Raw genomic sequence first — 22,915 nt, 5'->3', positions numbered from 1 at the left:
ACTGAGATGTGGGCAAAGACCATCACCTCAGAGTTTGGCCCAGCTGAACACCCCACCCCACACTCCTAAAAACAAAACAATTGACTACCATATGCCCTGTGAGGATAATATCAGGAGAGAAAGGGGAGCAGGCAAATAATACATCAGAAGAATTGGATGGGATAGTTGCTGTATTTCTTACTGAAGATGTGATTACTCTGGGTTAAGTTTCCTTTATGAGCGGCATTCAAGTATGAAAAACAACATTTTTTTCGTACTTGAGAGACATTCATCTCTGAAATAAGCCGACTCCTTGCCAGTGTCTGTTGAGCTCTGGCAGCAGCAGACCAGGTGTATGTGATAATCCTGACCTGCAATCATGGGATATCTTATAAAAGTGGCGGTGTATATAATTGCTGTGCCCATGCTGAATCAAGTGGCTTTAATTCTTCAACAGACTTTTCCCACAGTTCAGTCACTTCTTCTCTGCCTGCATGATCTCAATGCATTCTCAGTCATGTTCCAGGAATGTGGCATGCAGCATGATGCATGAACCAAGAGCAGGACGGATAAAAGGTGTGGGGCAGCAATAGAAGCTGGCAGCACGCCTAGAAATCAGGCCCTTTAAGTGGCTGGATCAACATGGTCAGCTTCTCAGCCTGATAAACTCTGGTTTTTTAGCTGCTTTCTTTGTTTTTGATGATCAGTTTCAATGCATATTGTTGTTCATTGTATGACCTGCTGGGTTGCTATTATTTTAGTGTTCTGCACTCCATCCTGATGTCTATACTGATGAAGGGCAGGATAGAAATATTTTTAATTTAATTAATGTGATAGATAGATGATAGATATAGATAGACGGATAGATAGATGATAGATAGATAGATGATAGATAGATGATAGATAGATAGATAGATAGATAGAAGTGCTTTTCTTCTAGAAAAAGCGTGTGGCGCTGTGGGTTAAACCACAGAGCCTAGGACTTGCTGATCAGAAGGTTGGCAGTTTGAATCCCTGCGACGGGGTGAGCTCCCGTTGCTTGGTCCCTGCTCCTGCCAACCTAGCAGTTTGAAAGCACGTCAAAGTACAAGTAGATAAATAGGTACCGCTCCAGCGGGAAGGTAAACAGTGTTTCCGTGCGCTGCTCTGGTTCACCAGAAGTGGCTCAGTCATGCTGGCCACATGACCCGGAAGCTGTACGCTGGCTCCCTCGGCCAATAAAGCGAGATGAGCGCCACAACCCCAGAGTCGGCCATGATTGGACCTAAGGTCAGGGGTCCCTTTACCTTTACTCACCATGAAGTTGTTACAGTAACTGCCACACTTTTAAGCAGTGCTTTTTTTCTAAGAAAAAGAAGGTGCCAGTACTGTGTACCCTTGAGTACCCCAGAAAACAAGAACTGGATAGAAAGATAAATAGAAAGGAATGTTATTGGCTGATGTTATTGTCTCTCATTTCCTAATAGGAAACTGTTGGGGTAGTCTTATCTGTAGGTGCCTTGGGTAAAGTTGCATTAACTTAATCCTATGTAATTGTGTCCCCTTAAGTCAGTGGTGGCCAAACCTGGCCCTCCAGCTGTTTTGGCACTACAATTCCCATCATCCCTGGCCACTGGTCCTGTTAGCTAGGGATGATGGGAGTTGTAGTCCAAAAACAGCTGGAGGGCCAAGTCTGGCCACCACTGCCTTAAGTTCTATGAAAGAAAGACTGCTGTCAGCAAGAGACTTAGAGAAGCAGCAAAACCTATAGACCACCCCCTAAATGCTCATAAGGAGCAGAGACCACTATCCTTCCTCAGTCACACTGGTATCCCTGAATGCTTCTCCTCTCATTCCTAAGGAAATAAGCAAAGTGCTACATTAGGAAACATAGCTGAGGTAGGAGCTAATTCTGCCCTTATCCTTCCAGCTGAGGCTCCCTCGGATGTCTATGCAACAGGTGGATCCTTTGTTTTTAGGAAAGTGTATGGTTGTCATGACCCTCAGAGTCCAGCAGTGAGAACACTGACTTGGAGGCTACAGTGCTACCAGCTAAGGAGCCAAACAGGGTTTCTGGTTCTGGGCCTAATGCTGGTGATGAGGTGACCACTGAATGTGAGGTTGGTGGACAGAATTTCACTGAACCATATGCCATTACTACAGCAGCAGGCTCCATAAAACTGGAGCCACATGGTCACCTCCTCCTGAGCTTGAGAAACTGAGCTTGAGACTGTTTCCCCACAGTATCTCGGCAGACCAATGGTGCAAGGATTTCTCCAGCCAGAAGGCCATGGAGCACAGAAGAACTGCCCATCTTCAGATCTGATCCTTTCAAGATCCTTTAGTTCTTCACAAGGGGACAGAGCCTATGAGGGATGGAGCAGAGGCAGAGGCTCAAATGGGTTCAGTTCACTCCCAACCCTTGTTGGAGAAAGTTTCTTACAAGGAGCTCTCCATGGTGCTGTGGCAACTAACCTGCCTCTGAACTCCTCCATGGGACCAAAACAGGATACAGTGGTACCTCGGGTTACGTTAACTTCGGGTAATGTAATTTCAGGTTGCGAATGCAGCAAACCCGGAAGTGTACACTTCCGGGTTTCGCTGTGCATGCATGCGCAGAAGTGCTCTATCACGCCATGCGTGTGCGGAGAAGTGGCGCCTCTGGATATAGACTTTATGGAGTAAGTACTGACCCCTGGGACGAATTAAGTTTGTATCTGGAGGGTCCACTGTGTTGGCGTGATTGGAAACTTCCACTGCAAAATATTAGCCAAATAACATAATTTGGGTGTGCTGGCTTGGGGAATAAGCAGCTGATCACAGCACAAGATCTGATTGGTCTCCCAGTTCACTGTTACTTTTAGTTCTTGCCAATTTGAACGCTGTTGCTGAGGGTGGGAGTGGCTAAAGATTTTCAGATCCAGTGCAGCAAAATTACTAAGGCATTCTTTCCTGAAATTCTGACAGAACTTTGATTTAGCTTCCCCCGATAACCGCACATAGGATCAGAATGCAAATGGCAAAAAAACCCCACTATTAGTCTGTTGTATGAGGTGGATTATACTCATCATGACATATAATATAATAAGCAACACTCTGGACAAGTATAGGCAACAGCCTTGTCTGGCACAGTCACAGCAATAAAAACCACAGTTGGAAGATCAATCTGATTTGGCCCGCATTCCATAGGGAGTGTTCTATAAGCAGGTCTTAACGGCACATTTTCTTTTCAAACATGTGACCAATTAATAAGGGGAATTAACCACCCCAGGTAAACAAGACAATGTGTGCCAGCCAGCTGAATTTGCTTCTGCCTCCAGGGTTAGGTACAACACAACACTTGGTTCTTTAAAAATAGATGCAAACCACCCACGCCCTAACTCATGATCACCTGGGACATTGCAGGGCCTTTTTGCTCTGCAAGAGACTGGGGGCAAATTATTTCCTTGAAAATGTTGTTTTTTGAAAAGCAGTACAGTGGTACTTCAGGTTACATACATTTCAGGTTACATACGCTTCAGGTTACAGAATCCACTAACCCAGAAATAGTACCTTGGGTTAAGAACTTTGCTTCAGGATGAGAACAGAAATCATGCAGCGGCGGTGTGGCAGCAGCAGGAGTTCCCATTAGCTAAAGTGGTGCTTCAGATTAAGAACAGTTTCAGGTTAAGAACGGACCTCCAGAACGAATTATGTACGTAACCAGAGGTACCACTGTATATAGATTAATTAAGCTAAATGAATTAAGCCATCTGAATGAACCATGCCTAAAATTCATGGGTGGGGTTGCAAACCTTGGGAGCAGGGGTAGGAAAATCCTGGATTTCCAGATCTTGTTGAATTCCAACTTCAGCCCCAACCAACATGCCCAGGAATGTCAGGAGTTGGAGTCCAGAAACATCTGGAGGGCCACAAGTTCCCCACCCCTGTTGTAGAGAATGCCAAATAAGCTAAACATTACAAATAATCCTATCAATCAGGAGAGCTGGGCTCATAACCATAGACTTTAAGTTAGCAGATGAATAAAAAGTATGCCATTTGGCAAAGAAGAACCAAGAGCATAGATTTGGGTGAGACATCAGATGGGATACCATGAATATCAGGTAGAAAACAAGTCCAGGAAAAGGAAAGTCTAGATTACATATTCCAGGTAGGCAAATGCAAAGGAAGAGGCCAGACTGCTTTAAAAATAGACTTGGGTCAAGCCATCTCTGGTTTTGATGGAACGCTTGGGTGCAGACTGAGCTGACATGCTAATAATACACTTTTCGTAACTCAAGCACATTTCCCAAACCTTTGCAAGTCCTGATTTGATGATAACAGTTATAGTGTACTATGCCAAAACTTTGAATGAGTTTCAATATGTCAGAGAAACCACCCACAATATTGCTATCGGAGCCATGAGAATGGACAAACAGGTAACAGATAGACTGGAAGAGATGGATTTGAGGAGACAGGCTGTAGTTTCCTTGCCATTATTCAATGGTTTAGATTCTTAAATGGGGAATGGACAAACAGATGGTGAAAAGAGGGGAAAATGAGGCTTTTTTTCCGAAGTAAACTAGTATGTCCTAGCTACAGTATGCACTGGGAAAATGTATCTGTACTGAATCATCCCCTACGTGTACAGTATTTGACTAAACTGTCACATCTACTTTCTCATATTACAGGGTTTTCCTTAAAATTTTCACTCTAAACCAGAACCTTACAATTATGAAGACGCCAGGGACATATGCTTTGTACGTACGTATGAGTCACTTGTTCTCATGGGACGAAGAAGTACCTTCTTGACATGGTGGGAATCATACCATCATTGTCCGATGAGTGTGACTTGTGACAACGTAAGCTCTGATCTTGCACGACATTTTCAGCATGTTTACATTCTCAATTGCGTTATCACTTTTCTACCATAAACAAAGAAAAGCTCCTTCTTTCTGACTATCCCTAGCTCTACCTACTGGAATCCAAAAACTGTATAATAAAGTCTTAACAAGTGGAACATTTTGTACAAATATCCAACTGTATGTCAGTGATACAACTGTTAGTAATCCACAACTAAACTGAAAACAACCTCATTCTTTGGTTAACCTTGAATCTAAGCCAGAATTCTGGTGGTTGGGCTTAATTTTAGGTCTAAATCTTCAAACGTCCACTAGGACGTCACAGACTGAATTCCCATCCTATAGAGAGAAGGGCAACACCACCAAGACATAATAAAGGATGTAGGACCACCTAATGAATATGTGGTGCCAGCCTACATACCTTGTTACTCACCAAGCCAAATATAGCCCAACAGGTGACAGATAAGCTCCATGGTTTTTCAATCCTAAGCAGGCAACAAAAGCAAGATACTTACTGATTCTCTTCTCTCTATGTATACCTACAACTGATTTGGCAGGTCATACACACAAACACAAATGTATTCACATCAATTCACATAGTGCTTTGATGTCTTTCAGACCGCAGAGGAATTTGGTTAGGTCACTGGGTATAAGAGTAATGCTACAAATTTTATTTTTATTACAGAAAAGAATAAAAGTTTATTGAATGTGTTTCCAATTTCCATGTCAAGTATAATTCCATTTTCAGTATAATACTTATACTCCCCCCTCCCTTAAAATTCTAATGCACAGCTATACAGCTACACATTTTGGGACATGGATGTCAAAGCAGAATGAGAAGACTGGACCCATTTTTGCTCTCTGGGTAGAATGGTTTCTAACAAAATGATAGCAAATATTTATTGTAGAGTCTCCTGTTTTCAGATTTAGAGAGGAGGAACTCTGAAGGGATGGTAAACAACGATTAATCCTTCTTTTCAAAGCAGTTTTAATGTACTTTGCAAAACAATCAAAGAAGGGAGCCTTGCACCTGCATTTTCATGCGCAAGCTGCCTGAATGGGATTAACAGATGAGTACTATGATCGAGCATCAGGTTCTTTACATAAGATGGAAGCAACCTAACGACATATGGATCCTATACGTCTGGATTTGAAAACTGTAATTTGCTTTATATGGAGCTGCATTTAAAGAGCCTTTGGAAACTTCTCTTGGTCCAGAATGTGGTAGCAAGGGTGTGTTGACTAGTGTTCCTCTTTGGCAGGGGTCCTCAAACTACGGTCCGTAGGCCAGATCCGGCCCACCAGGGTCCTGAACCCAGCCTGCCTGCAAGGCCCAAGGCTTGGAAGCGGCTGGGTGGGAAGAGCCCTGAGGTAAAAGTGTGTGTGTGTGTAACAAAGCCCTGGTAACGCGGTTGCTACCTTTTAAGCCGCCAGAGGGCAGGATGGTGGCAAAGGAACCCCTTGCCTTACCCTCCTACCCTCCCCTTAGGCTGGCTCTGTGCTTGACGGAGCAGCGCCTCGCCGGCCAGTTGCCTCCTTAACCTTCGCGCGGGTCCCATGCGGCAGCCTTGGCAACCTTAAAAGTTAGGGAAGCACCAAAAACACAGGCAACATATGCAAATAGAATTAGCAAGAAGAGAAGTCCGAATCACAACAGTTCATTGTACAAGGGAATCTCCATGTAAATAGTGGTGGGTTAATCCTTAAAATAAAGCTCTCTACCCAAACTACATCAAGTTTGAAAATAAACACCAATGCAGAGAAAGTCATATGCATGAGGAACAACAACATCAGAAATAACCCAGAAGAAATGAAGTCTAAAGGTGAGGTATAGGTAACTATAGTATTACTGATAGTGCCTGTTGTGGGTCTGTTCTGGCTATTATTTTGAAACAAGGGTTTTTTTTTAAATACAGTGATGCCCCGCAAGACGAATGCCTCGCAAGACGGAAAACTCGCTAGACGAAAGGGTTTTCCGTTTTTTGAGCTGCTTCGCAAGACGAATTTCCCTATGGGCTTGCTTCGCAAGACGAAAACGTCTTGCAAGTTTGTTTCCTTTTTCTTAACACCGTTAATACAGTTGCGACTTGACTTCGAGGAGCAACTCATAGAACGCAGTGTACATAGTAGCCCTTTTTGAGGTTTTTAAAGACTTTGGTGATTTTTGAAACTTTTCCAAAACTTCTTTTGCAGCCATTTGGTAAGTTAAGCTTCTAAAACTTTTTTGGGGGGTTTTGGATTTTGGGTTGGGGTGTTTGGAATTCAAGGACTTGGTGTTGGAGAGGGGTTTGCAAGAATCTGGAAGCTTGTTTTTCCCCCCTGCATTTTTATGATTTTCTGTGACCATTGGGCCACTCTGCTGTTTTTTTAAAAAAATTCTGGGTTTGAATTTTGAAATGCTCTTTACAGTATGTGTGACTTTAAAGAGCACTTAATAAACTCTTGTTGTACAAAATTTGGCTTTGTTTGGACTTTTTTTGACCATAGGAACGCATTAATTGATTTTCAATGCATTCCTATGGGATTTCGTGCTTCGCAAGACGAAAAATTCGCTAGACGAAAAAATTCGCGGAACGAATTAATTTCGTCTTGCGAGGCACCACTGTACATGAGCAAGAGCATGTTTCTGGCACCTCTTTAGTCTGGCTCCCAACAGTGTCTGAGGGACACTGGACCCTGTTTAAAAAGTTTGAGGACCCCTGCTCTTTGGGATCGTTTAAAACCTTTTTACAATAGCTGCACTGGACCAGGAGACTTAAAGGGATATATTTTCCCACCCCACTCCCTCTCCCTTACCTCTTCCCTCTCCATCCCATGGCGGCTGAAAATGAGAGCCTAAGAAATTGGGGGGATGGGCGTGTTTTGTGGGTCTTGCCTACACTATGGACCTCCTTGACTCAAAAGATCTGTTTAGTCCCCTTATTCCAGGAGGTTTGAGGATTTTAAAGGAAGACCTCTTTTTAAGCTGTTTTACCTGCTGTAGGTACCTCAGATATCTATAGCTCAGATATGCAGAGGACACAACATTGATGGCAGAAAGTGAGGAGGAATTAAAGAACCTTTTAATGAGGGTGAAAGAGGAGAGCACAAAATATGGTTTGAAGCTCAACATCAAAAAAACGAAGATCATGGCCACTGGGCCCATAACCTCCTGGCAAATAGAAGGGGAAGAAATGGAGGCAGTGAGAGATTTTACTTTCTTGTGCTCCATGATCACTGCAGATGGTGACAGCAGCCACGAAATTAAAAGACGTCTCCTTCTTGGAAGAAAAGCAATGACAAACCTAGACAGCATCTTGAAAAGCAGAGACATCACCTTGCCAACAAAGGCCTGTATAGTTAAAGCTATAGTTTTCCCAGTAGTGATGTATGGAAGTGAGAGCTGGACCATAAAGAAGGCTGATCGTCAAAGAATTGGTGCTTTTGAATTATGGTGCTGGAGGAGACTCTTGAGAGTCCCATGGACTGCAAGAAGATCAAACCTATCCATTCTTAAGGAAATCAGCCGTGAGTGCTCACTGGAAGGACAGATCCTGAAGCTGAGGCTCCAATACTTTGGCCACCTTATGAGAAGAGAAGACTCCCTAGAAAAGACCCTGATGTTAGGAAAGATGGAGGGCACAAGGAGAAGGGGACGACAGAGGATGAGATGGTTGGATAGTGTTCTTGAAGCTCCCAGCATGAGTTTGACCAAACTGCGGGAGGCAGTGGAAGACAAGAGTGCCTGACGTGCTCTGGTCCATGGGGTCACGAAGAGTCGGACACGACTAAACGACTAAACCACAACAACACTAAACCTGCTGTAACTTGTCTGCTTTTTTCTTGTTAAACTGTTTTGTTGTATCATGGCATTATGTTTTTATGATTTGTTTTGTATACTGTTGGATTATTCTTAGTGGCTCCAATTTTGTAAATGCAAGCTGAAGAGTGGGATATAACTGCTATTAAGTATATAAAATTGTGGAGGTTTTTAAGCAGAGGTTTGCTGGCTATCTGTCATGGATGCTTTAGTTGAGTTTCCTGCATTGCAAGGGACGGACCAGATGACCACCAGGGTCCCTTCCAACTGTTGTGAACGTGCATAAGTTGGAGGACGCCTGTATTAGGAGAAATTTGCACCAAAAATGCTGATGAATTTTAATGAGCACATTAAAAAAAAAAACCGTAGACAGATATGGAAATGTTAGAGAATTGGATTTGGAAAATGGAGAAACAGAGAAACTGAAATTGAACGGATTCACCCAGCTGATAAAGTCAGGGCCAGCACCAACCTTTGGCATAGTGCATCTGATGGATTCTCTGCCACTAATGACTTCTCACGGTGATGCCATTTCCAGGTCAAGATAAATCAAGATGGCAGACCGAAACATGACTTTGGCATGACTTCACACAGTCTTTGGCATGATGAGTCTAAACTCACAGATTACATGATCCATTAAAAAAAAAACACAGTATTTTTTGGTCTCAAAAAAATCCTGGGCAGTGTCAAGCACTCCCCGCTAGTTGTATATACTAAAAAATGGGGGAGCATCCCATTTCCCCTTTTGTCCTAATAAACCCATATATATATATATATATATATATATATATATATATATATATATATGTAATCTGTCTTGCACCTTGAGGACCTATTCCACTTATATCTGCAAAACACTTCCTGCTTTGCATACCAAAGTGCCTAGGGGAGCAACTGCACAACTAGGAACACCCCAGGTTCCTTAATATCTTGTCTAATGCAGGACTGGGATGCAGGTGGCGCTGTGGGTTAAACCACAGAGCCTAGGACTTGCCGATCAGAAGGTTGGCAGTTCGAATCCCCGTGACGGGGTGAGTGCCCGTTGCTCTGTCCCTGCTCCTGCCAACCTAGCAGTTTGAAAGCACGTCAAAGTGCAAGTAGATAAATAGGTACCGCTCCAGCGGGAAGGTAAACAGCGTTTCTGTGTGCTGCTCTGGTTCACCAGAAGTGGCTTAGTCATGCTCGCCACATGACCCGGAAGCTGTACGCCAGCTCCCTCGGCCAATAAAGCGAGATGAGCGCCGCAACCCCAGAGTCGGCCACGACTGGACCTAATGGTCAGGGGTTCCTTTACCTTTTAATGCAGGACTAATCCTAGCATTATACAGAAGGAGGCAGCTTCTTCAAGCAGTGGATACTTGGGGAGCAGAGAGCAAAGGTGAGGTGTTTGAGGATCACCAGTGCTGAATACTCAAGCACCAATGTGCTTCAAATGGGTGGTGGGGGGCAGCATCATACTGTATTTTGACTCAGACTTCAAACTGTCATGGGTTGCAAGACCACCTGAGAACTCAAAAGCTTGTTCACCATCTGGCAATATTTTTAGTTGGGGCTAATAAGCATACTGTCCTAGTATGGATTTTGGAATTTCTCTGCCACTGTTTCCCTCCACAGGATGCTGCTGCATTATTTTTGTAGCATCTTTCAGAGCAAGTTTGCCCACTGATTGCTTCCCATGGTTCTACCTTTTAGAGTGAGTTATTATGACATCTGGACCATCTGGCTCTGATTTCTATGACTCACTGGATTTTGGATTATTTTCATAGTCTGACAATTTGGAGGTCTAGCTGTGAGTGGTTAGGGTGTGAATGGGCATGTTTCAACATCTGCATTCCCCTTGTTTTTCCAGTTCTGTAGCTTCCCTTCTCCTCTCCAGCCTGCTCCTCTTACTATTTTTGCAGGTTGCAACTGGGAGTTTTCTTGGTTCAGAACTGCACACTTTTGGCACAAGTCAGTCATAAATCATTTTCAACCACTCCCTTCTGGCAAGGGCGGTTTCCCACTAGCACTGCCGCTGGGAATCCAACAGATTTAGCTACATTATTCTTCATATTGAACTGATTTTAATCTTGCCTTGCTACAGATTTTCCACAAATGTAAACAAGAAGCACAGCTTAGCCCACAGCTTAAAACAGCATTTATGCATACATGGCAAGAAGTGCAAAGGCTGAGCATTCAGAGACTTAAGCTCCCCTATTCAAAACTGGGCCATGAAAACAACTCTCTAGGAAATGGAAACGATCCTTCAAAAATACTAACATTCATTCAGTTTCTCTAGGAGTCTCAAATCTTTGAAAGCCTCTTGTTGAGATGCCAAACTTTTCAGAAGAAGGGTCACCCCTCTTCCAGCAAAGAATATTGCATAGATGCTGCTATCCAAGTTTATATTGCACCTGCCTCTCTGGCAATTGGGATGTCCTCAACAAGCATGACACTAGGCTGTTCACCGTCTTGAAGTTGTACACTTACAAGCACACATAGTATAATGCAAGTATAATACAGCTGAAGCAATTTTAGGAGGATGTTTTGGAATGCTACCCCCATTTGAAATCCCAAACTCATGCATTTATGTCGAGATTTGCTAAAGCAAACAGACAGGAAAAGCAAGCTTTGTGAGAACTGATCTCATTCCCAAGAATCATTACTATGCCAAGACATTGCAAAAGATAATGCAGTCCTTAGTGGCTTTGCAAAGGGGTACAAAATGACCCGAGAAAGGATGCAAAGCTTGTAACAGTTGGCTATGGATGATTCCCAGTGATGAATGGGATACTTGCCAAAGCCCCTTGCCAGACAGCCATCAGCTAAGCTCATTTTCTGCCCTGGGAAGAAGCAACAATGGGAAGGTGCAGTGAAAGTAGCACCCTTCACACCCTGCCCCCAAGGATGAATCTCCAGTGTGCCTCAGAGAGTCAGCTAGTGCACAGAGGGCATAGCTGCACACCCAAGGAGGAGGAGAAAAACTAGGTCAGTTATGAATCATTGGAGATCAGTTGAGTTGACTCATTGCGGTGTCTGCTGATTATATGTGCTACTTTGGTGACTCTGGTTCCTTGCTAAGCTCTCCTGAGCAATCGTAAAGCCTTGAAGAAGCACGCTCCTTGCATTTTGTGCTATTAGAAGCTGCCTTAACTTTATTGATGGGGCACCCTGTTTCTGTTTAAATTGTGTACATTTGCAAAACAAAAAAAGGATGGGAACAAACATTTGCAAATTTTAAAAGCAGAGCATACTATTTAAGGGAAAGACAGAGGAGGGATTGAGCAGCAGGGGCGGGGATCCCTCAGCTGGGAGGGGAGGCTTTGCACTGCCTGTCGGAGCAGCCCCAATCTCAACTCCTACTTGCATGCAAGCAGGAGGGGACAGGGATCTCTCAGTTAGGTAGTGTGATGCCTCCCTTCCCATCAGAGCAGTCCCGATCCCAACTCCTACTTGCATGCAAGCAGGAGAGGACAGGGATCCCATCAGAGCAGCCCCAATCCCACTCCTACTTGCATGCAAGCAGGAGGGGGCAGCAATCCCTCAGCTGCAGTCCAGAATATTTCAGTTTCACCCTTCGCATTAGTGCAGGCATGCTTTTTTCCCCAATTGAGATGAATACATTGTAAAATCTCAGTTAATGTCAGTTGGTCTAAATCAGGTATAAATATATTTGGACACAACAAGTATCCTTGGTGTTATGTTCCTGTTCATATGTTGTGAACTTAAAAGTTGACAGACAACCTTTATTACTGTGTAATATTACACCTGTGTAATTATTACTCCTGCCAACCTAGCAGTTCGAAAGCACGTCAAAGTGCAAGTAGATCAATAGGTACCGCTCCAGCAGGAAGGTAAATGGAGTTTCTGTGCGCTGCTCTGGTTCGCCAGAAGGGGCTTAGTCATGCTGGCCACATGACCCGGAAGCTGTACGCCAGCTCCCTCGGCCAATAAAGTGAGATGAGTGCCGCAACCCCAGAGTCGGCCACGACTGGACCTAATGGTCAGGGGTCCCTTTACCTTTACCTTTAATGTACTTTACAATGTTCCTGACATATATTTCAGCTTTCTGGATTCATTTGAATAAAATCGTTGCATAAAATTTGCATTTAATTTTAGTGATTCTAAGAATTTCAGGTAAAATGGTCGGGCCCTGTGCATGTTCACTTCATCAAATCATGCGTCAGCTCTCATGCTATCTGTTGCTGCATGTTGTATTCTCCATCATCTGGGGCAACAGATTGACAAAGGCTGCTGTAGAGTCTGAGGAGTTGAAGCAGCCCAGGAAAGGAGATGACAATAACAATGGAGAGTTTGTTTCTTTGAAGTTTGACCACAGTCATTGTTCCCTTCTGTCTCCTCAACACTTAAGAGTAAATGTAATTCCAGTTACAGATAGGTAGCTGTGTTGGTCTGCCATAGTCAAAACAAAAAAATTTTTTTTCTTTCCAGTAGCACCTTAAAGACCAACTAAGTTAGTTCTTGGTATGAGCTTTCGTGTGCATGCACACTTCTTCAGATACACTGAAACAGAAGTTGCCAGATCCTTCTATATAGTGAGAAGGTGGGGAGGGGTATTACTCAGAAGGGTGGTGGGAATGGGTGATTGGCAGATAGCTGTGATGAGCCTGTTGACGACTCTTAACGACTGCAATAGGTCTTACAGGAAAAAGCAAGGGGTGAGAAGGTGAAAAATGGCTTTGTCATGTATAATGAGATAAGAATCCAATGTCTTTGTTCAGACCAGGTCTCTCCATGGTTTTAAGTTTGGTAAAGAGTTGCAATTCAGCAGCTTCTCTTTCCAGTCTATTTCTGAAATTCCTTTGTAGTAAAACAGCTACTTTGAGATCTTGTATAGAATGTCCTGGGAGATTGAAGTGTTCTCCTACTGGTTTCTCTGTCTTGTGATTCTTGATGTCCGATTTATGTCCGTTTATTCTTTGGCGTAAGGTTTGGCCTGTTTGTCCAATATAGAAGGATCTGGCAACTTCTGTTTCAGTGTATCTGAAGAAGTGTGCATGCACACGAAAGCTCATATCAAGAACTAACTTAGTTGGTCTTTAAGGTGCTACTGGAAAGAAATTTTTTTGTTTTGTTTTGAGTAAATGTAAGTTAAACACAACAATTTCTTTGAGGAGCAATCCTAAAAACAGCTCAACAACTTTGGGGCAAAATCCTAAAAAAGCTCAACAACTTTGGCCAGCCCTCATCAAATCTGGTCCTCTTTGAAAAAAGTTTGACACCGCTGCCCTAAGCACTCCATGTAAGGACAGAGGAGAAGGAGTGGAGGAGGGTGGAGCTTTTCGGCTGACATCTCTAGTGGTAAACCAGGCAGTAACTTTTCCAGGGTTCTGTTTTTCACTTCCAATCACAGTGCCAGTCTTCCTGTCACAAGGAAGGAGGAACTGCCTCTTGTCAAATGAGCACAACAACCCCTCCCCAGTGAACTGTTCTTTAGTCATCATAAACCCTGCATCAATACATTTTGAAACGTTCAGGTTCCCTGTTTAGGGGGAACTGTACCATATATGCTGTTTTTATACAAATCTCTCCCCAAACCACGGGGAATCCCTTTTTAGATTCCCCCTCATCAACTTTAAAGCTGTCCTGCATCTAACACAATATCCCATAAAGGTAAAGGTAAAGGGACCCCTGACCATTAGGTCCAGTCATGACCGACTCTGGGGTTGCAGTGCTCATCTCACTTTATTGGCCGATGGAGGCAGCATACAGCTTCCGGGTCATGTGGCCAGCATGACTAAGCCGCTTCTGGCAAACCAGAGCAGCGCACGGAAACGCCGTTTACCTTCCCGCCGGAGCGGTACCTATTTATCTACTTGCACTTTGACGTGCTTTCAAACTGCTAGGTTGGCAGGAGCAGGGACCGAACAACGTGAGCTCACCCCGTCGCGGGGATTCGAACCGCCGACCTTCTGATCAGCAAGTCCTAGGCTCAGTGGTTTAACCCACAGCGCCACCCACGTCCCACAATATCCCATACCTATCCTGAAATTTGACAAGCTTTTTATTACTTAGGGGCATCTCAATGGCAGAATGTTCTCATACAAATTACGTACAAAACAATATGGGGGGGGGAGTGATTTTTTTTAAAAGGTGCATTTTAGAAGATTTCCAGAGTGATCCTAACCATGTCTGCTCAGAAGTAACTTTTACTGAATTCAGTGGGGCTTACTCTCAGGAAAGTGGGGTTAGGCTCACAGCCTTAGATTTTGCCTTTTGGTTGCAATCCTAAGCATGACTTATTTGGAGAAAGGGCTAGCTGAAATCAGTGAGTAAACATCTTGAGAATTGCAGTTTTAATGTGAAATACAGTGACTTTTCTATTTGGGGAGATTCTAATGGTTAAGAGACAGGTTTTCTTTTATTTTCTTTGTTCAACATTTATGCAACCCGTGTTTTGCTTCTGGTCATCCTCAAGAGAAAAGGAGGACAAGAACAATGGGCACATGCAATTCATAACACTGATTTGGTCCCATGTTGCTTGTTGGTGAGTCTTCAGCCTGATGTGCCTTTGTATCCTGAAAATAATTGTAACATCTACAAAAGTTTCCAGTCTTTGCTATTCTTTGTCTCTTGTAAGCAGATACTTCAGCTGAGCCAATTAATGTTTAAAATATTTCATGTCTAGATTAGCACAATGCGTTCCTTCAAGACTCTGATTTCTTTTTGTTGTGTTACAAACTAACACATTGGAAAAAGAAGCACTAATCCTGAAATACAGCCTTGAACTTCCCGACTATTATCTTTTGCCCACTGTGGGAAGTTGGGAACTGATTATTTATGCCTGCATTTCCTCTCCTATGACTGTTATCTGCTTCCTGCTCTAATCCACAGAAATACGTTTCTGCTTATGTGACTACTTATAAAACTGAAGTCTTCTTAAAGAAATGCCTTTGGTGTGGGGATCTTGCTTTGTCAGCAAGCAGCTGAAGAATTTACCTGTTAAGCTGAAGATCTTAACATTTGCTTTTATGCTTCTCCTCATAGATGCCAGGCTAAAGACCTATATGTCAGACTGAACAGGGACCCACGACAACTAGAGTTTATGCTGAATTTTGAGGCAGAAACTGCTGTCAAGAATACCAGGCCCCTCAGATTCACTTGTGAACCACCGTGAGACCTCTGAGTATAGGGCGGTATATAAACTCCAATAATAATAATAATAATAATAATAATAATAATAATAATAATATACCCAAGTTTAGGTATCTTTGCTTCCTTAACTTTCCAGTGCCACCAATTCACTCAGAGTGCTTTGAAAAAGCCTCCTAGCACAGAGATGGACACCAGCACTTGAGACAGGATGAATTATAAACTAATATTATTGGTTTATTAAAGGATGCTATAAGAGAATACTGATACTTGGGGCTTTCCCCCCCAGCCAGAGCTCACTGGAGCTCCAGCACCTCTTTTTCTAGAAAAATAGCTCTGCTGGTACTTACATTGGGTACTTATTGACAGTTTCTGAAAACTCAGGAGACCATGTTCCTAACACCAGATCTCCAACTCTTCAAGTGGCTTTTACCTCAGGCCAATTTTCCTGGAACTCCACCTCAGGCAATAACTCCCCAACCCAGTCCACTTATTGGGGATAATCTGCCTCTGTACCCCAAAACTCTACTTCTTGGACATTTTAGCCCATTTGTACAAACTTCCTCTGGTAAGAGGATAGCCTCTCAGGCTACCTCAGCCACCAACTCCTTTCTCTGATCTTCCCCAGATGAGTATTATTATTATTCCTTAATAAATGTCTATACTGCCCTTCATCCGAGGATCACAGGGCAGTTTTACAATATAAAAACACAAAAATACATAACACAGATAAAACACTGGGCATTCTGAATAACACATGGTCCGTTAATATATATAGGCCTCAGTCCCGTCGTCCCCCCCCCCCCGGTTTTATTCCTCACACTTTCCTCATCAAGCCCTTTATTCCCACCAACTTTCAGCAAGAACTATTGCGACAAAGGCTTACAGCACCATAACAGAACAAGGCCTCGAACTCTGTAACAGAAGTCACAGAACATTTTATCCCTTCAGGCACAAATATAAACAGGTTTTATATCTAATTTCTCCACAGCCGCCCTGTGCTGTGCATTTAAAGGACGTGCATTTAAAAGTTGGACAAGTTGAGTGTGGCTTTCCTCATCCTTCTAAGAGCTCCATGAAGGAAAGGTGGGGTATTAATGTAAGAATAAATAATAAAATGCCGAAGTCAACTCTGCTGGCTTATACAGGACATGCCCACTTGTCGCTCCAAGTCAAAAACTCTGGAAATGTTTTGAGTTTGGTTATGGTTTCTAAAGAATGTCGCAACCAGTACTTCAGCACAAGCAGTTCTCATGCAGAGGGGGCATTTCATACCACATTTAGAAACAACTAAGAGAGGAAGTAACAAATTCCCTCTGCTTCTTTTTTAGATTATTTCCCTTTAGGAAGGTCAACAAGGATGCAGATCTTTACATTTCTCGCTGACATATCCAAAACTTTCACAGAATCATGTTGGGTCAAGTAAACAATCTTTTTTCCTTTTTCGGGCATGCGATAGGAGGCCATTTCTTTCTAAGAAGAAGTAAACTTCCTTCTTTTCTTCTTAGTATTGGAAGACTTACCATGTTGGACTAGGGTTCACGAAATGCAAATCCTCTGCTCTCATCTGAGCTCTCAGACTCCCTGAAGGCTCTTTTCCAGGAAAACAAAGGGCACTTCCACACTGACATTATTATGGGACTGGGATTTAATTGCATATCGGCCCATTTAAGATGCACAGTTATGCATGAATGGGATTAACAATTGCTGGATGCATTGTTGTATCATTTTCCTGCAAAAAAATAAAAACTGAGTGGTTGCTCATTTCAACATATAGAGGGCCACCGGTTCCCCATTCCTTATCTAGGGATCTGATGGAAAGTAGTAGTAGATCTATACCTGTTTGTTCCCGCTTTATATTTGTAAATACAGCCAACAGCACAAAAACACCATAAGCCTCTAGTGCTTTCTCAAATGAAGGAAACGATTCACTTTTGAATCCAGATAGCAGCCAGTTGAGGCAACATTGAGGATCCAGGAATGAGTTTCACTCAAAAGGCAAGGTGAAATGTGAGGAGTGGGATTTGTCATTGCACTCTTCTCTCTGCGCAAGCATTCCTGGGATGATTCCCCTTCTCTGTGGTGGACCTTGGGGTCTCAGATTTCAGTGGCGCTCTATGCAATGCCAAAATTCGGTGCCCTCCCACCTCTTGCCTTACATTCTTCATCATAACAGCAGCACCCTCAAGGCTCAACCCCCAGTGCGATTGAACAGGTTGCGCTCCCCTAAATCTGCCTCTGCCCTCCTCCTCCTCCTCCCATGTGCTATACTGGGGGCTTTTTCAATCCACCCCAGCCATTTCAGGAGAGCCTGGGTGGGGAGAGGTGGGGGGAAGTCCCCTTGCCCAAGTAGAAGTCCTTGTCTAGGGCTTCTGCCGGCAGGGCTAGTTAGGTGAAACCTGCATGGTGTGTTTTGCATTGCACCAGGATTTTGGTTGGGGTTTTTTTTTTTTGGGGTGGGGGGAGGTTGCCCTAGGTCTTCCAAAGAGTTTTACAATCAATAAAAAGCTTGTAGTTAAACACAGAAATGTTGCAGACTGTTTCAGCGTTCCCATAACAAAATAGCAACCACTAACAAAAGTAATACCCAAGGTATAGCCACTCCAGGCTTTACTAGTGTCAGACCTGGTTCTTGTGTACAAGTGGATGGATTCAGTTTTGCTTCTTTTTTTAAAGACAGGTACGTGTATGTAGCTTTCAAGGGCCTCTGGCTGAAAAACAGAATAGAAACAAACTCTTAACATTCATGGATAACGAGGGACCTCTAGCAAGGGATCTGCAACTATGTCAATTTTGCCTGTCCAAGTTTCAAATCTTAAACTCTTTTCAATCTTAAACTCTGTTCTTCATATTTCTGGAACAGTTTGCCACACATACATACACGCATGCACATACTTCATACAAATCTATCAGCATTTTTGTGTGGATTTCTTCTAGCATACTTATTTTTGTAATCAGTTTTGACTAATGCACTTTTTTGCAAGCAATTTCCCTTAATAAAATTAATTGTAGCTTGTAATTTTCACTACTTATATGCGTTTTTGTGCACGCTTTACTCTAGTACATGCATATTTCTTGTTATATGTAGCTGGAGATCTGCATTGCACCATTTGGAAAAAATGTGAATTTCAGAGGATGGTTGTGTTTCAGTTCATATATTGCTTCAAATTTGGTAAGTTTGCCTGAATAAAAAATCTCTCTCCTCGCTACCTCTAGAGTAGCAGAAGTACATCTCCCAATTGCTTGGACCTGGAAACAAATGGGACACAAAGAATAATGCCTTGTGTATCGGTACTCTGCCCTATGGGTTGGCGAGTTTATGGGAAGGCCCACTTCTGAATGAAAGAACACATGTTTTGTTTCCAGAAGACTTGAAATTCACCTCTTAGTATTGTCAATTAAAGGGATATTATGGGAGCAGGGCTTGGGAAGAGTCTCTGTCTGAGACCCTGGAGACCCTGCTAGCGTAATGGTTTGAGGTTAGTTGGGTCCCTGTCCTGGCTCTTTATATGTTGCAATATTTTTGTGGGAGAGCATGTGCTTTGCAAGTGTAAGGTCCTAGGTCCAGTTCCTTGCATCTCCAGTTAAGACAGGGACTTAGGCAGCGTGACAGACAGCTGCAAACTCAGACAGCTGTTTTCAGTTAGACATGACAGCATTGGGCTGGAAAGACTAATAGTCTGATTCAGTGAAAGGAAGGTCGGCACTGGTGCAGAAACAGGGAGAGACGGAACCTCAAAAATAAACTGGAGTTATGTTCAATTTAGCCCTAGTTGTGTCTCCTCTAAAACAAACACATAGCTTAGTGCAGGGGTACTCAAACTTTTTAAACAGGGGGCCAGTTCACTGTCCCTCCAACACTGTTAAGGACTGGACTATAGTTTGAAAAAAATGTGAACAAATTCCTATGCACACTGCACATATTTTATTAGTGGTGCACAAAAAATCAGGAAAAACAGTACAATATTTGAAATGAAGAACGATTTTAATCAACATAAACTTATAAGTATTTCAATGGGAAGTATGGGCCTGCTTTTGGCTGATGAGATGGTCAATATCCGGTTCCATATTTGTCACTGCTGGTCGTAGCAAGTGATGCAAGTGTTCATCAGTTAGTTGGGATCTGGTTGGAGATTTCAGATGTTTCATTCGGGAAAAAGTCTGTTCATAGACATAAGGTAAAGGTAAAGGGACCCCTGACCATTAGGTCCAGTCGTGACCGACTCTGGGGTTGTGGCGCTCATCTCGCTTTATTGGCCGAGGGAGCCGGCATACAGCTTCTGGGTCATGTGGCCAGCATGACTAAGCCGCTTCTGGTGAACCAGAGCAGTGCACGGAAACACCGTTTACCTTCCCACCGGAGCGGTACCTATTTATCTACTTGCACTTTGACGTGCTTTCGAACTGCTAGGTTGGCAGGAGCAGGGACCGAGCAACAGGAGCTCACCCTGTTGTGGGGATTTGAACCGCCGACCTTCTGATTGGCAAGTCCTAGGCTCTGTGGTTTAACCCACAGCGCCACCCGTGTCCCTGTTCACAGACATAGGTGCTGCCAAAGATGGCTGCAATTTTGAGTGCATGGTTCCTGAGATTCAGATATGTCTCAGAGGGGAGAGATGCACAGAAATTAGTGAGACTGAATTCTGTAGGACATTAAATTTCTGCACCTAAATTTCTGCCACTGCTGTGGCAAAGGGATCTACTATCATTCAAATAACTAAATTTAAATTATGTGAAAACATGACGATAAAAAAACAGCATGCAACAGAAAACCTTATGTGGGCAAGTTTCAGATTTAAGCAAATGATAAGGCAAGGCAAGGAGCCCTGTTTAGGGAAGTATTTAATGACTGATGTTTTAATGTATTTTTAATCTTTTGTTGGAAGCCTTCCAGAGTGGTTGGGGAAACCCAGCCAGATGGGCAGGGTAGAAATAATAAATTATTATTATTATTATTATTATTATTATTATTATTAAGGAGGTTAAAACTTGGTACTCTGTTTCTAATTTGATATAGGTGCTGTGAGTCACATGTATAACTGCTAACAATGCATTTTAACATGTTTCCTTTGTTCATTGTCTATTTCTGTATGCTGATAAAGAGGTGCCAGAAACATGCTCTTTTTCATGTTGATGTTTTTTTTAAAAAACCTTGTTTCAAAATAATAGCCAGAATAGACACACAACAGGCGCTATCAGTAATAATATACCTCACCTTTATACTTCATTTCTTCTGGGTTATTTCTGATGTTGTTGTTCCTCACGCATATGACTTTCTCTGCACTGAAGTTTATTTTCAAACTTGGGGAAGTTTGGGTGCAGAGCTTTATTTTAAGGATTAACCCACCACTATTTACATGGAGATTCCCTTGTACAATGAACTGTTGTGATTCAGACTTCTCTTCTTGCTAATTCTATTTGCATATGTTGCCTGTGTTTTTGGTGCTTCCCTAACTTTTAAGGTTGCCACATGGGACCCGCACACACATTAAGGAGGCAACCGGCTGTTCCATCAGGCTCGGAGCCGGCCTGAGGGGAAGGGAGGAGGGTAAGGGTTGGCGTGGAGGAAACCGGCCAGTTCAGGACCCTGGTGGGCCGGATCTGGCCTGCGGACCGTAGTTTGAGGACCCCTGGCTTAGTGCTTGTTCTTTCAACCACTTTTTGAAAGTAATGAAGTCTCCCTGTCCCTTTATTTTATGATGATAGTGCTGCTATCAATATGGGGTGGGGAGCAAGGAAGAGAGCAAATGTTGTGTCTGATATCCTTGCATGTCAATGGATGAGGCCAGCATCCCTAGCCAAAATAAAAGATCTAGAGCAGTGGTGGAGTTAGCTGCATGGGCACCCGGAGTGGCGGCCATGCCGTGCACCCTGGGGGTGGGGAGATCCACCGTGCACAGGAGTGGCGGAGTGACCCCCCCCCACGGTGTGCCTTTTTGTCACCCCCCTCTGAGATGACACCCAGGGTGCACTACCCCCACAGCCCCCCTTCCTATGCCACTGATCTGGAGATATTTGGGGGAATGGTACACCACGATGACCAAAAGAACTTTGCTCTACTGATGACATCTACAAAATTGAATGGTCTCTGAATAATATTTTGTTTCCTTTGTAGGGTTATGGCGTTACATTTGTACCAAACCTTATGGTACAACCGCCTTTCAGCTTTACAATCCTGGGTTGTGGTGAGAGAGGCGACTAACTTGTGACATATAAACTGTTTGGCTAAGTTAATAACAGCACAAGCTCCTCCATGTTTACTCAAAAGTGGGAATGAACCAGAGACGTCCGTAATATATTCCAGACTTTTGATCTAACAGTAATTATAACAAGTCTGCTTCAATATTTCATGTCTGTTTTCTGTGTGATTACATTTAAATAAATTGAACATTTTTACAGTACAGATGTATGAATCTGTTAATTCAAGCTTTTTTCACTTTCTCATTTTTTAAAGGCTTTTCTTCAGTTTGTCATATTTCTGCATCAGTTTGCGGTTAAAAAAAAATTCCACTTGAACATTTGTCAGCAATTTCGGGAGCGACTCCAGCCATGGGTCAAGTGGGGCACTGGCCAAGGACCCAGGAGCTCTGAGGGGGGCATCTCATTGACCCCGGATCAACCACAATCTGCTGACTGATTCCTGCTAGTTCTAACATTAGGCAGTGGACTGTTCTGACAAAGGTCTTCTTTTCTACTTGGGATAGGTTTGTGCTGCAGATTTCACCTTTAGTAAAATGCTAAACATCTTAGTCATATATCAGAAAGCACATACCTAGTGGGTTGCTCTTGTTGTTGTTTAAAGGTGCACAAATGTGCCACAACATTGCATTCTTTGCTGGTGCTCATGTGCTAAAGACAACTTATGTCAACAGCTGCAATGTTGTTCTTGCTTATGCACACACACACACACAACCCTCTTACATTCATTACATGTAGATAGGAGATCACAACAGTGTTGCTGAAACGTTACTTCTGGGAGAACTTTGCAATGGCTAACGTGGTTTCTTATTTATTTGACTTCTTGTGCAGAAAGTCTCTCAGTGATTAATTTCCTGCACAAATAAATTACAGTCTGAATGTTGCCTCGTGAAGGTATGTTACGATAATTCAGGTGCAGGGAAGAGCATACATAAAACGTGTTTATAGCAAACAGTTTTGTCATCGTGCGTATGGTTTGAGGTTGCCTCATGTGAGTGATTGCATTGGTTTGAGTCTGTTCATCCAA

General features: G+C 43.1%; 2 long non-coding RNA genes across 3 annotated transcripts in view; one reads left to right on the top strand and one right to left on the bottom strand.

The window, feature by feature from the left end:
* LOC310763599 overlaps nucleotides 1-17,467 on the bottom strand; it is a 34,112-nt gene extending 16,645 nt beyond the window's left edge. Inside the window, exon 1 of one of the 2 annotated variants that reach the window (XR_014548702.1) lies at nucleotides 17,214-17,467. This is a non-coding gene — a long non-coding RNA (uncharacterized lncRNA). Of the gene's footprint in view, nucleotides 1-1,275; nucleotides 1,378-17,213 lie in introns of those variants that run through there. The other variant, XR_014548703.1, reaches the window with a different exon arrangement.
* Nucleotides 4,712-22,084, top strand: LOC310763613. The gene is made up of 2 exons (XR_014548720.1): nucleotides 4,712-6,170; nucleotides 21,806-22,084. It is a non-coding gene; the product is annotated as an uncharacterized lncRNA (long non-coding RNA).
* Nucleotides 22,085-22,915: the final 831 nt, after the last annotated feature.

This window comes from Podarcis filfolensis (assembly GCF_964270895.1).
Source record: "Podarcis filfolensis genome assembly, chromosome: 5".
Taxonomy (NCBI): domain Eukaryota; kingdom Metazoa; phylum Chordata; class Lepidosauria; order Squamata; family Lacertidae; genus Podarcis; species Podarcis filfolensis.
This window is presented reverse-complemented; position numbering and strand designations above follow the sequence as displayed.